This window comes from Chanodichthys erythropterus, chromosome 18, assembly GCF_024489055.1.
Source record: "Chanodichthys erythropterus isolate Z2021 chromosome 18, ASM2448905v1, whole genome shotgun sequence".
Lineage (NCBI taxonomy): Eukaryota > Metazoa > Chordata > Actinopteri > Cypriniformes > Xenocyprididae > Chanodichthys > Chanodichthys erythropterus.
The window spans coordinates 14,130,882-14,142,890 of NC_090238.1; positions in this window are offsets into that span (position 1 = coordinate 14,130,882).

Genomic DNA, 12,009 nt, shown 5'->3' on the forward strand with positions numbered 1-12,009 from the left:
CTTCAGTAGAACACAAATGATAATTTTCAGCTCCAACCGTGGCCGTCTGTCAGTTGTATAATGGCAACAAAATCTATGAGAGTAAAAAAAACATGCACAGACAAATCCAAATTAAACCCTGCAGCTCGTGACGACACATTGATGTCCTAAGACACGAAACGATCGGTTTGTGCGAGAAACCGAACAGTATTTATATAATTTTTTATGTCTAATACACCAACTGCATTGAGCGCACACATGGCATCCGGTGCGTGAGGTGTGTACGTGCTCCGGCGTTGTTTAAACATGGAGCTTGTAGTACAACAGTTGTTATACAAATGGAAGTAAACCACTAAAAACATGGTTTTATTACATCAAAACTTAATTTCATTTTGTTACTTTTCATAAGGGCAGCTTTACAAATAAAAAGGACACATACAAAGATCTTGTTCACATACCTCAGTTGGATGTGGAAAAACCATAGGCACAGCTGATGGTTTAAGTTGTAAGTGATCCTCTCCTGGGTATGTAAAATCATCAGGGGAAAAATGGTCGCTGCAGACCCTCAACAACTTTAATACGTTAATGGATGTGTTGATATCCAGCCGAAGAGCAATCAATCATAACTTCAGACGAGGAGGCTCAGAAGTTGGGAATACGTGGAAAGTCACTACTCCTGAATGAGTTCGCGCAAGAGAACGTAATCTTTTAGTTTTAAGTTGGTTTGAACAATCCGGATAAGCTCAAGTACCATTTTGATTAGCCGTCATATGTTTGTGCACTGTCTTTCTTCTTTCTTTCTTTCTTTTTTTTTTTATGGCGGGTGGCACCAACGTTAAGGTTCATTATCGCCACCTACTGTATTGGAGTGTGAACCAGAGTTTACCCATTTCAGAATAATAATAATAAAAAAAAAAAAAAAAAAAAAATATAAATAAATATATATATAAATATTTATATAAATATATATATATATATATATATATATATATATATATATATATATATATATATATATATATATATATAAAAAAAAAAAAACTATTTGTGCACTGTGTAAACAATGAGTGACGAATACGCGCGAAAGATCACTTCCGGCACTTGCGTAAACTACGTCAGAGCACGTACACACCTCATGCAATGGATGCCGTGCGCGCACTCAATGCAGTTGGACATAGTGGTGTATTAGAGGTAAAAAATGATATAAATACTGTTCGGTTTCTCGCATAAACCGATCGTTTCGTGTCTTAGGACATCAATGTGTCGTCACCAGCCACAGGGTTTAAATTGGATTTGTCTGTGCATGTTTTTTTTTTTACTCTTATAGATTGTGTTATCATTGACACACATTATTTGACTGACAGACCGCAACGGTTGGAGTTAAAAATCATAATTTGTGTTCTGCTGAAGAAACAAAGTCACCTACATCTTGGATGCCCTGGGGGTAAGCAGATAAACATCAAATTTTCATTTTTGGGTGAACTATCCCTTTAATTTGTTATTAGTAAATGCACTCTGAACTAACACAAACAACACTAAAAAATACTGGGTTGTTTTAACCCATGTTGGGGTCAAATATGTGTGCATGTTCAACAAAGAGTGTATAATATTCAATATGCACTGTATTTATGTGTTGACCACACTGAATGTGACTCATTCTGCCCCCAGTTAAAGCTGTCCATTTGTGTACAGGGCTGGGACTGGTCATTTGGGTGGACTCTGAGTTTACTTTAGGATCCCTCCCTTCTTTGATAGCTGCCTCTTGAGGCCTTCAATGTTTTGACATTTCAGGGCCAGTGTTGGGTGTTACTGTAATTAAATTACTTATCCACTGAAAAAGTAAAGTAAGGGATTACTGTTCATTTTTAGGTAATTTAGTTACAGTTACTTATAATGTACTTGCGTTACATACTGTAAATTAGTTCAACGGTTCTGTTTAAATCAATATAGAATTTAAAATCTAAATTTGTAAAAGGTAAAATCTAAAAGGTAAAAGTCAACGCTGCCTCTTTAAAATCGTTAGCTGTGGTGCAGTTGCGTGAGTTCGCAACTACGAACCAATTGGCTGCGTAGTCGCTGTCTGAAGATGTCAGCAGAAGCCAGTGGCTGTTTTGCAGAATGGAAATATTCCAATTACTTCACTTTTTTGACACAGGTAGGGAAGAACATTATGGAAAAATGTAAGCTATGTCTTCGAGAGAAAAAACTCTGAGAGACGCTCTTCAGTCAGTGCGCTCTCAACCAAATCGACTTTGCTATTTGGTGGTATTATAGTATTATAAGTATTATAGTATGTTTTAATAAAGCTAAAATGTTTTAAAAAGCTATAAAAGTTTAAACTATTCCATGTTTGACTCACATTTAAATAATTAAGAGAGTTTCCTTTCTATTGTCTATTCGGTCAAGGTTTATAGGGATTTTAAGATGTAATTAGTTGAATTACTTATTGAGTAATTCAATTACTTTTTAGACAGAGTAATTAGAAAAGTATTTTAAATACAACATTGATGATGCAATTAGAAATTAATTACTTTTTTGAAGTAACTAACTCAAACACTGTTCAGGGCTAAGGAGACTATAAACCCACAAGCTTGCAGTTTTAGTAGGTTTGATTTAAAAGCTTTCAGGTGTTATTTATGCTCACCAATACTCAAATAATAAAGCAATCTGGTGCAGATACTTGCTTATATGGCTGGTCAGCATGTCCCCTGGAGAGGAGCCCAGGATCTTTAAAGGCTTTTGCACAGATGGTCATTTTACACATGAGGAAACAGGATGGATGCAAAAATCAACAGTTACAGAACAAATTGTGGTAGAGAACCAGGCAGTGGTCCCTCTTTATAAATATCTACACCACAGACAGAGGAAAAGAGGAAAAAACAAAAACATTTTCCTTTCATGCTTCTAAATATAAAAGTAGACATTTAAAATGCTGGTGTTTACTTCAAAACATTTTTATTTTAATAGACATTTCGCAATGCATTGGAAACATACCCTGCATTTTAAAACGGAATCAGTTTTATAACTTGTGTTTGTTGATGGCTGAATTTAATGAGTGGTGCCATTGTATAATTCACATATAAACATTGATAAGTAAACATAAACAGAAGCTCAACCGAACTTGAGCAAACCTCTTCTGAAAGTTCAAACGTGCTGCATAATGCGAGAATGAACCTCATTGGTTCTCGCATGTCATGCTTGAGCTTCAGTTTACCATATTTGATGTGTGCATTGATGAATGTTTATATGTGAATATTAGCCTAATTTCAATCTGTTCATTATATAAAGCAATCGTGTCTCTTCAGAAACTTTGAACTAAACAACTAAATTCATAAGGATTAGTTTTACGATCTCTTTATGAACTTTTTGAAGCGTCAAAGTGTCAGTTGCGTAGCAGAAAGTTCTTAAATTTCATAAAAAGATTTGAATTTGTGTTCTGAAGATGAACAGGTTTGGAACGACATGAGGGTCAGTAATTAATGACAGAATTTTAATTTTTGGGTGAACTAACCCTTTAAGATACACAATGAAATGTGCTGTGACAGACTTTATGTGTATATATAGTAAAACTAACCCACACAATAAAAAAAAAAAAAACTAATTAAAACTACATAATGTATTTCTAAAAAAAAAAAAAAAAATATGTTTATCGTTAATGATATCAATGCTCTATTTTTTTTTTTTTTTATTCTAGGCATGAACACAAGCCAAATCCAAGTTTTGGCAAGGTAAAAATTATCCATTTTAAATTTCTAACTTTCAGTATTTGGCCTCAGAAGACAAGTCAACTACTTTTTCTTTTCTTTTTGGATCTTGACAGCTCCTCAACATCATGAACTCTGGTTTTTGCATTCCTCTGGAACACTGTAAACCCAAATAAGTTGGCAAAACTGAGGTAATCAGTTACATCTTTTTTAAGTTAAGAAATTCAAAGTTTAGGTAAGCAGAACTGGCAGATTTCAATTCTATACTTATACATTTTAATTACTAACTTGAAATTATTGAGTAAGTTAATTTATATATTAAACTTAAAATTATGAAATTTCAACATATGTTTCCTAGTGGAAATTTAGCTAGCTATAACTAGCAAATGCTAATTGGTAATAGCATAGCAATTGCTGAAAGAGTATGGCAATTCATGTACCTGTTCTCAAACTATGCCCATGCTCCACTTGTCACCATGATGGTAAAAAAACAAAAAAAACATCCACATAACAGAAACTTTTCTAATTTGGGATAACTAAACCCTTTTTATCCTTTATTCTTCCTTTCGAGTGTCATGGAAAGCATGCAGGGAAATAGAAATCCAAACCCGGTTTTTAATTTAAGTTTGTCTAAATTAAAAGAAACAAGTTCATAAAACCCAAAACAATTAAACAATTGAGATTACTTTAAATGTGTCAGTTTCGTGGACTCAAAAAAAAACATAAAATCCTAAATACTCATCAAATTTAATTTGATTGAACTAATTTGTCTAATTTGAGTTTGCCCTACTCAAACCAATTTATTATTTTGAGCATTAGGGTTTACAGTGAAATTTACCAACATAAAGGTTTTGAATTGCATGAGGGTGAGTTAATAATGACTATGGATGAACTATCTCTTTAAGACAAACACAGAGTCAGCTGTTAGTGCCAGCGATGCCAACAAGCAATAATCCTGAGACATCTTTTGGGCATCTTAACAAAAACACATCACACTGTGAGCGCATACTGGTAGCATCAGGTAGCTGCTTAAATACAACCATGGGAACAAGTACTGTATATAAGAGGAAGTGCATCTTGGACACTTTTAGCAAATACGCCACAAATGATTGCAACATATTCTTTATGACGCATTTTTATGGCCTCAGTGGTTGCTGAAACACAAGGGGAATCTTAATTTGCAACCTTTGGATAGCAATAATGGTAAGGTACCAAAGAAACATAAAGATAGAACCATCTCTAATTTGCAGTTTCCTTGAAGAAGCTAATGCTATAGTGAGTACATACGAGAATAAATAGCCCAAAGGATGATCAAAACATATCTATTTTTCAACCTCTATAAGCAACGCTGTCATTTCCCTAGCTTTCTTTACCTTCGGTTTTGGAGCCAGGCCACCAGGGGATAGTCACAGCTTAGACCACTGGAGACACCGGGGGAGAGGCGAAGACCACAGGCTCCTACCATGCATCCTGGCTCCCAGACATGGCCTGTAGTGTGGCGTGTAGAATAATCCCACAGCAAGGCATATGGGATTTGTTCATTCCCGGCACACATCCCTTCTCTGCTTTGTCTAGCCGTCGTGCCCTCGCACAATGGACTGAATGCACATTGTTAGCATGTTTGACGGCCATGCAATCAGTCTAATTAACATGTAACAATGGCAATGTCAAACTTTAGCTGCCTGCCAATTTGTCATCAGAGTGCTATTTAAAGGCTAAAACGAATTTTGTTTAGTATGCAGAAGAGCTATGCAAGCTGGCAAGGTGAATTGGCTTTAAACTTGCACTAAATGGGGCCTTTTGCATGCAGATGTTTTTGAGAAATAAATATAGATTCATGAACACGCCATACTTTTATACTCAACTGAAACCTGTTTATCTTCTACTTATGGGTTATTAACATAATGAGCGCAACTATGAGGACTAATGACTCCATGAGATTGGTTGCTGTCCATAAAAAACTCTTGGCTAAAATGTGTTAATTAAGGGAAAATGAAGATATTGAGTTTAAATATTATATAATAGGCCAGGAAATTTACAAATCTTGAAATCGTAAAACAATATTGCCATGCTGGCACTGAACTGAGTGTATGCTCAAGGGTGGTTCCTTTGATTGGCTTTTGAACTTGAGGACCTGAGTGTAATATACATTTAAAATAGTTTTCCTAACCCTATCCCAGCTTCTGGAAAGGAAAGCAATTGCTTTTGCTGACTCATGAAAGTTCACATTGTGGCATTGTTATCCTTGTTTTTGGCCCTCTGATGCTCCACTACAGTTAAAGGTCATTTTTAACCATTCAGGGTGGTTAAACCCACCATCATTTTCCCATACCTATAATTTCATATGTTTTTCTACTTTGTATGTCATTGTATTTTTTTTTTTCTTTTCTATAATGTAAGACAAATTCAGGATGGCTGATGAAAGTACTTGTGTATATCTAGAATGATCAATAGAGTAGGATCTAAGGAATAATTCTGGTAACACTTTACAATAGTTAATGCATTAGCTAACATGAACTAACAATAAGCAATACATTTAAAAGCATTTTTAGCATTATTAATTTTAGTAAGAAAACAATTGTTCATTCACTCTAAAAAAATGCTGGGTCGTTTCAACTCATGTTGGGGTCAAATATGCACTAAACCAACCATTGAGTTTAAAAATTTAGTTTAAAACTTTAAACCAAGGGTTGGGTTTGTCCATATTTGACCCCAACATGGGTTAAAACAAACCAGTATTTTTTAGTGTTGTTTGTGTTAGTTCAGAGTGCTTTTACTAATAACAAATTAAAGGGATAGTTCACCCAAAAATGAAAATTTGATGTTTATCTGCTTACCCCCAGTGCATCCAAGATGTAGGTGACTTTTTTTCTTCAGTCGAACGCAAATTATGATTTTTAACTGCAACCGCTGCCGTCTGTCAGTCAAATAATAGCAGTAGATGGGAACCTCAACTATAACAGTAAATAAAACTTGCTTAGACAAATCAAAATTAAACCCTGCGGCTCGTGACGACACATTAATGTCCTAAGAGACGAAACGATTGGTTTGTGCGAGAAACCAAACATTATTTATATAATTTTTACCTCTAATACACCACTATGTCCAACTTCGTTCAGCTTCCGGTTACTGAGGTCAAAAAACGCGTTCTGAAGACGGAAGTGATTTCTCGCCCATATACTTCAATGAGCGCGAGACATCACTTCCGTTGTCAGAGCGCGATCAGACCTCACTAACCGGAAGTTGAACGAAGTTGGACATAGTGGTGTATTAGAGGTAAAAAATTATAGAAATACTGTTCGGTTTCGCACACAAACCGATCGTTTCGTGTCTTAGGACATCAATGTGCCGTCACGAGCTGCAGGGTTTAATTTGGATTTGTCTATGGAAGTTTTTTCGACTCTTATTGTTCAAGTTCGCAATCACTGCTATTATTTGACTGACAGACGGCAGCGGTTGCAGTTAAAAATCATAATTTGCGTTTGACTGAAGAAAAAAAGTCACCTACATCTTGGATGCACTGGGGGTAAGCAGATAAACATCAAATTTTCATTTTTGGGTGAACTATCCCTTTAAATGGGGGTTGTCTGGCTATCACCAGACCAAACTCAATTTAAAATTGAACATTGGTCTGGGGAGTTTGTTATGTATTTCCTACTGCACAAGAGGTGTGATCAACGAGTATTATTCACGCAATTGGATAGTCCTTCAACCAATCAGATCAACGATCCTGGTGACTAACTTTTCCAGAGCGATGCAAAAACTCCAGACAGGCTTAGTTTGTTTTGGTTTGTAGCGTTGATCAGCGGTTTGCAGAAGCAGCAACGGTTGTGCAAAAAAACATGAAAGTGAGTGGTATTTACACCCACTCGAGCGATTTGTTTGCTAAACTAAAGAAGTCATTCAGCATCGTCGAGAGGTTAAAAGGAATTGGATTGACGGTCGTACGAGAGACGTCATCGTGTTATACCCGCCCAGAGCCATAGAAAGAGCTCTGTACCCGCCAATAGCGAGCAAGGTGGATAAGCCAGTCTGTGATTGGTTCCCGCAAAAGTGTAACAGATGCAGCAGAAATGAATGTACGGGTCTCCAGACCGAGTTGCCGGACGAAATCAAATCGCCGGCAGATCAGGCTGGGTTTACCCAGTCTAAAATGGGGGCCTTATTAAGTACAAATTGTTAAAAAAATAAAAAAGCTGTCGAAGTAATTTACTTATAGCCTACGTCTAAATGTCATAGTTAAAATAGTCAACGTGACTAATGTTTTGAAGTGTCAAGAATACTCTTTGTGCACAAAAACAAAACAAAGATAAAGAATTTATTCAACAATTTAATCTCTACCCTGTCAGTCTCTTACGCAGTTGACGCAGTGAATGCAGTGCAGTGCTTCCGTGTTTACGTCCGAATTGTTGGCCGACTCTGTTCACGTGAGCAGGACAACGTATGCGTGTGATGATGGCGCAGGAGCTGGCCAACACAGAGCCGGTGTTCTGACGTAAACACGGAAGCTCTACAACGTGTCTTCAACGTAAACAATGTAAACAAAACGTATTCTCATTGCTTCATAACATGGCTGAACCACTGTAGTCATGTGGACTATTTTAACGATGTCTTTACTACCTTTCTGGACCTTGAATGTGGTAATTTCTTTGCTTTCTATGGGGGATTAAAAAAAAAACTCAGATTTCCTCCAAAAAATTTTTAATTTGTGTTCTGAAGATTAACAAAGGTCTTTTGAAACGACATGAGGGTGAGTAATTAATGACAGAAATTTAATTTTTCGGTGAACGAACCCTTTATTCTAAAGAGCAAAATCTGGTGCAAAACAAATTTATTATAGTTCAGACAATAGATTACTATTATGATTATGATAATCATTGGTTTTTTTTTTGTGTTTTTTTTATTGTGTACTCTTTATGAGGAAAAAAGAAGAGAATCAATCATTTAACATATTCTGACCAACAAAATTTACTCTTAAACTCTTTTACAGCAACTCTGCGGATTCATCCGAAATATAACGCTGTTGATTAAAGGCTGAACATTCCTTGACATACACTTAAGAACCTACAAACAGCATCAGCCATACAGTAATTAGAAATTCAGCAACATCACTTTCCACAAATGAACACACCCTAACAAAACACAGCATAGTGGCAGAGGAACTACGCACAAGTAATTCCCAGCGGCACATGCTGAGAAATTATGAGACCCCAGCCACACAGTAATATTCAAGCATGTCATCAATTTTCATAAAGTTCCCATGAAGACACATCTGTTGAATCCTGGCACAATCAAAAGTTTTACACCCAAGCTTTAAACTGAAATGTACCCATTTTATGGGTAACACTTTACAATACGGTTCATTGGTTAACATTAGTTAACATGACTTAATAATGAACTGCATTTCTACAGCATTTATTAATCTTTGTTAATGTTAATTTCAACATTTACTAATAATGCACAGTGGGCGAGTGTGTTTTAATTGAACTGCGCTACTGTAAAGAGTTTGTTGGCTGAGAAGAGATGTGACCTTATAAAAAGCAAGGTACATCTCTATATAAATGTCAGAGGCACTATCATGATTTATTAGCATAAAAACGGTGCACTTCTTTATCCAAGCATACGAGTGCTGGATTATGTCTTTTTATTTGCAAGTATGCAAAGTTTCAACCTAAGTAACCTGTCACAGTTTAGGAATATCAAAAATAGCTATTGTATATTCACAATAACGAGCACATGGTGTGAAGTTAACCGTCAGCCGCTTATATCTCACATTCAGATAGATAGAGATTGAGTAGGCGCTGCTTTAAAAAGCACATGGCTCATAATGTTGGGCTCTGGCGCATTTCTGTCCTTTAATTTGGAAAGGGCGTTTCAGAAATGTCACGGAACTTAGAAAGATAATGGAGGGTAAATGTATAGATTACAGTGGATTTCCAAGGTCCAACGATATAATTTGGCTAATTTCAATGGAACAAACCCACAGGCGGAAACCTGTATACGTAGTTTAACACTGATAAAAATCTTCAGTTGACTTTAAATGTTCAACTTTGCTCAAAAAAACAAAAGGCACTTAACTCCTTTAAAGAGATGCTTGTTTTTCTTCTTCTGCCAAATAAGAAGATCATTTCTGAATTCCTCCAAAAGCATCATATTTATATAACATACAACATTAGGTAGTTTATGCAAGGCTGCCATGTTTAGAAACCAAGCAAAGAAGTTTATTTCCAAGCAAAATTGCCTCTTAAGTGGTGATGAAGGATAAAGAAAACCTGATGAAAATGTTTGGATCTTGGCCACCTGCTCTGGTTTGTGGATGAATGAGCGGATATTTTAATGGAGTAACATATCTTTAAGCAAAAGCAAATCAAACCGAGTAAGAAAATCTTCTGAAGGTAATTTGTCTGCAATTGTCAGTTCTAAGTTGGAACATCTGTAGAAGAGGAAATTTGAAGTTTTATTTCTACCACTAATAGCTGAATTTTGACCAAACAAAACTTACCAAAGGCTCTAAACCCACGTTTCTGGCAAGTTTAGCCCTGTGGTTTCAGCTGTTCTATTTGTGCACCATAAAACCACAAACTGCCCTCTCTGAATTTATTCATATATCACTACAAATAGTTTAGGTGTCCCCTTAAATCAACATAAACACCTTAAAAGCGACTCCTTTAAAAGTGCATCACTCCTTACAAAGTATACTGCATCTCAAAGCTACTAAAAATGAACTTAATTAATTTAATTCTCAAGAATGTCTTATCGCACAACACAGGACTACAGTGCGATACGTGAAAAATTTAACGTCCCGTTCTGGAACACTAAACTTCATAGTGTTGTTCACTTCTGTTTTGAGGCCAGAATGTTGCTATTGAGGAAAAACCTCAGAAGAGATCATTATGTGGGGGAGAGGAGACCATCTTACATGTGGTTCTTAAAAGTCAACAGGTCATCAGTTGTGGTTCCTGAAGAGCAACTTTGGCACATGCTGAAATTACAGAGATCACTGCAGCTCTCACAGTCAAATACTCTTGAGGTTGTCTCATAGTTTGGTGCCAAGCTCCTATATTAGCCCAGACTTTCCGCTGAGGACCCGTCTACTCATCCGGACTCCAGCTGTTTATGACTGGCATAGTTTATAAATGCATTAGCCCACAAATATATGTTTCTAAAAACTGTCTGGTAGTGTAGGTCTTGATTCAGCATGGTTATTTAAATGACATCTTGTGTTTATTAAAAGAGGAAATGCAAGTTGTAAGTTTTTACACATTGTTTAAGGATCATTTCAAAAAGAATATTGCACCATGTCTTTGGAATAACTACAGACTCCATTAACCAGTTAATAATAATCATGGATATTTTCACATCTCAAAAGGTGTGTATGCCTATATCTTTAAAGGAACACTCCACTTTTTTTGAAAATAGGCTCATTTTCCAACTCCCCTAGAGTTAAACAGTTGAGTTTTACCGTTTTCGAATCCATTCAGCCGATCTCCGGTTCTGGCGGTACCACTTTTAGCATAGCTTAGCATAATTCATTGAATCTGATTAGACCGTTAGCATCGCGCTTAAAAATGACCAAAGAGTTTTGATATTTTTCCTATTTTAAACTCGACTCTTCTGTAGTTAAATCGTGTACTTAGACCAACAGAAAATGAAAAGTTGTGATTTTCTAGGCTGATATGGCTAGGAACTATACTCTCATTCAGGCGTAATAATCAAGGAACTTTGCTGCCGTTCCATGGCTGCAGCAGTGCAATGATATTACGCAGCGCCTGTGAGCCCTTGCTTGCACAGGGAACGTGCCTTGCAACCATGGAGACGTTTGTGAGAGACGCTGCGTAATATCATTGCACTGCTGCAGCCATGATACGACAGCAAAGTTCCTTGATTATTACGCCTGAATGAGAGTATAGTTCCTAGCCATATCAGCCTAGAAAATCACAACTTTTCATTTTCTGTCGGTCTTAGTACACGATTTAAATACAGAAGAGTCAAGTTTTAAATAGGAAAAATATCAAAACTCTTTGGTCATTTTTAAGCGCGATGCTAACGGTCTAATCGGATTCAATGAACTATGCTAAGCTATGCTAAAAGTGGTACCGCCAGAACCGGAGATCGGCTGAATGGATTCGAAAACGGTAAAACTCAAATGTTTAGCTCTAGGGGAGTTGGAAAATGAGCCTATTTTCAAAAAAAGTGGAGTGTTCCTTTAAGGCCTGCAGAGGAAGGTAAAATCAGCACCAAATACCTGCATCTCTCCATTTTCACATTAACCAGACACATAGAATTAGTTTTATTCTGTCCTATCCTGTTCTATCCTATTATAGGA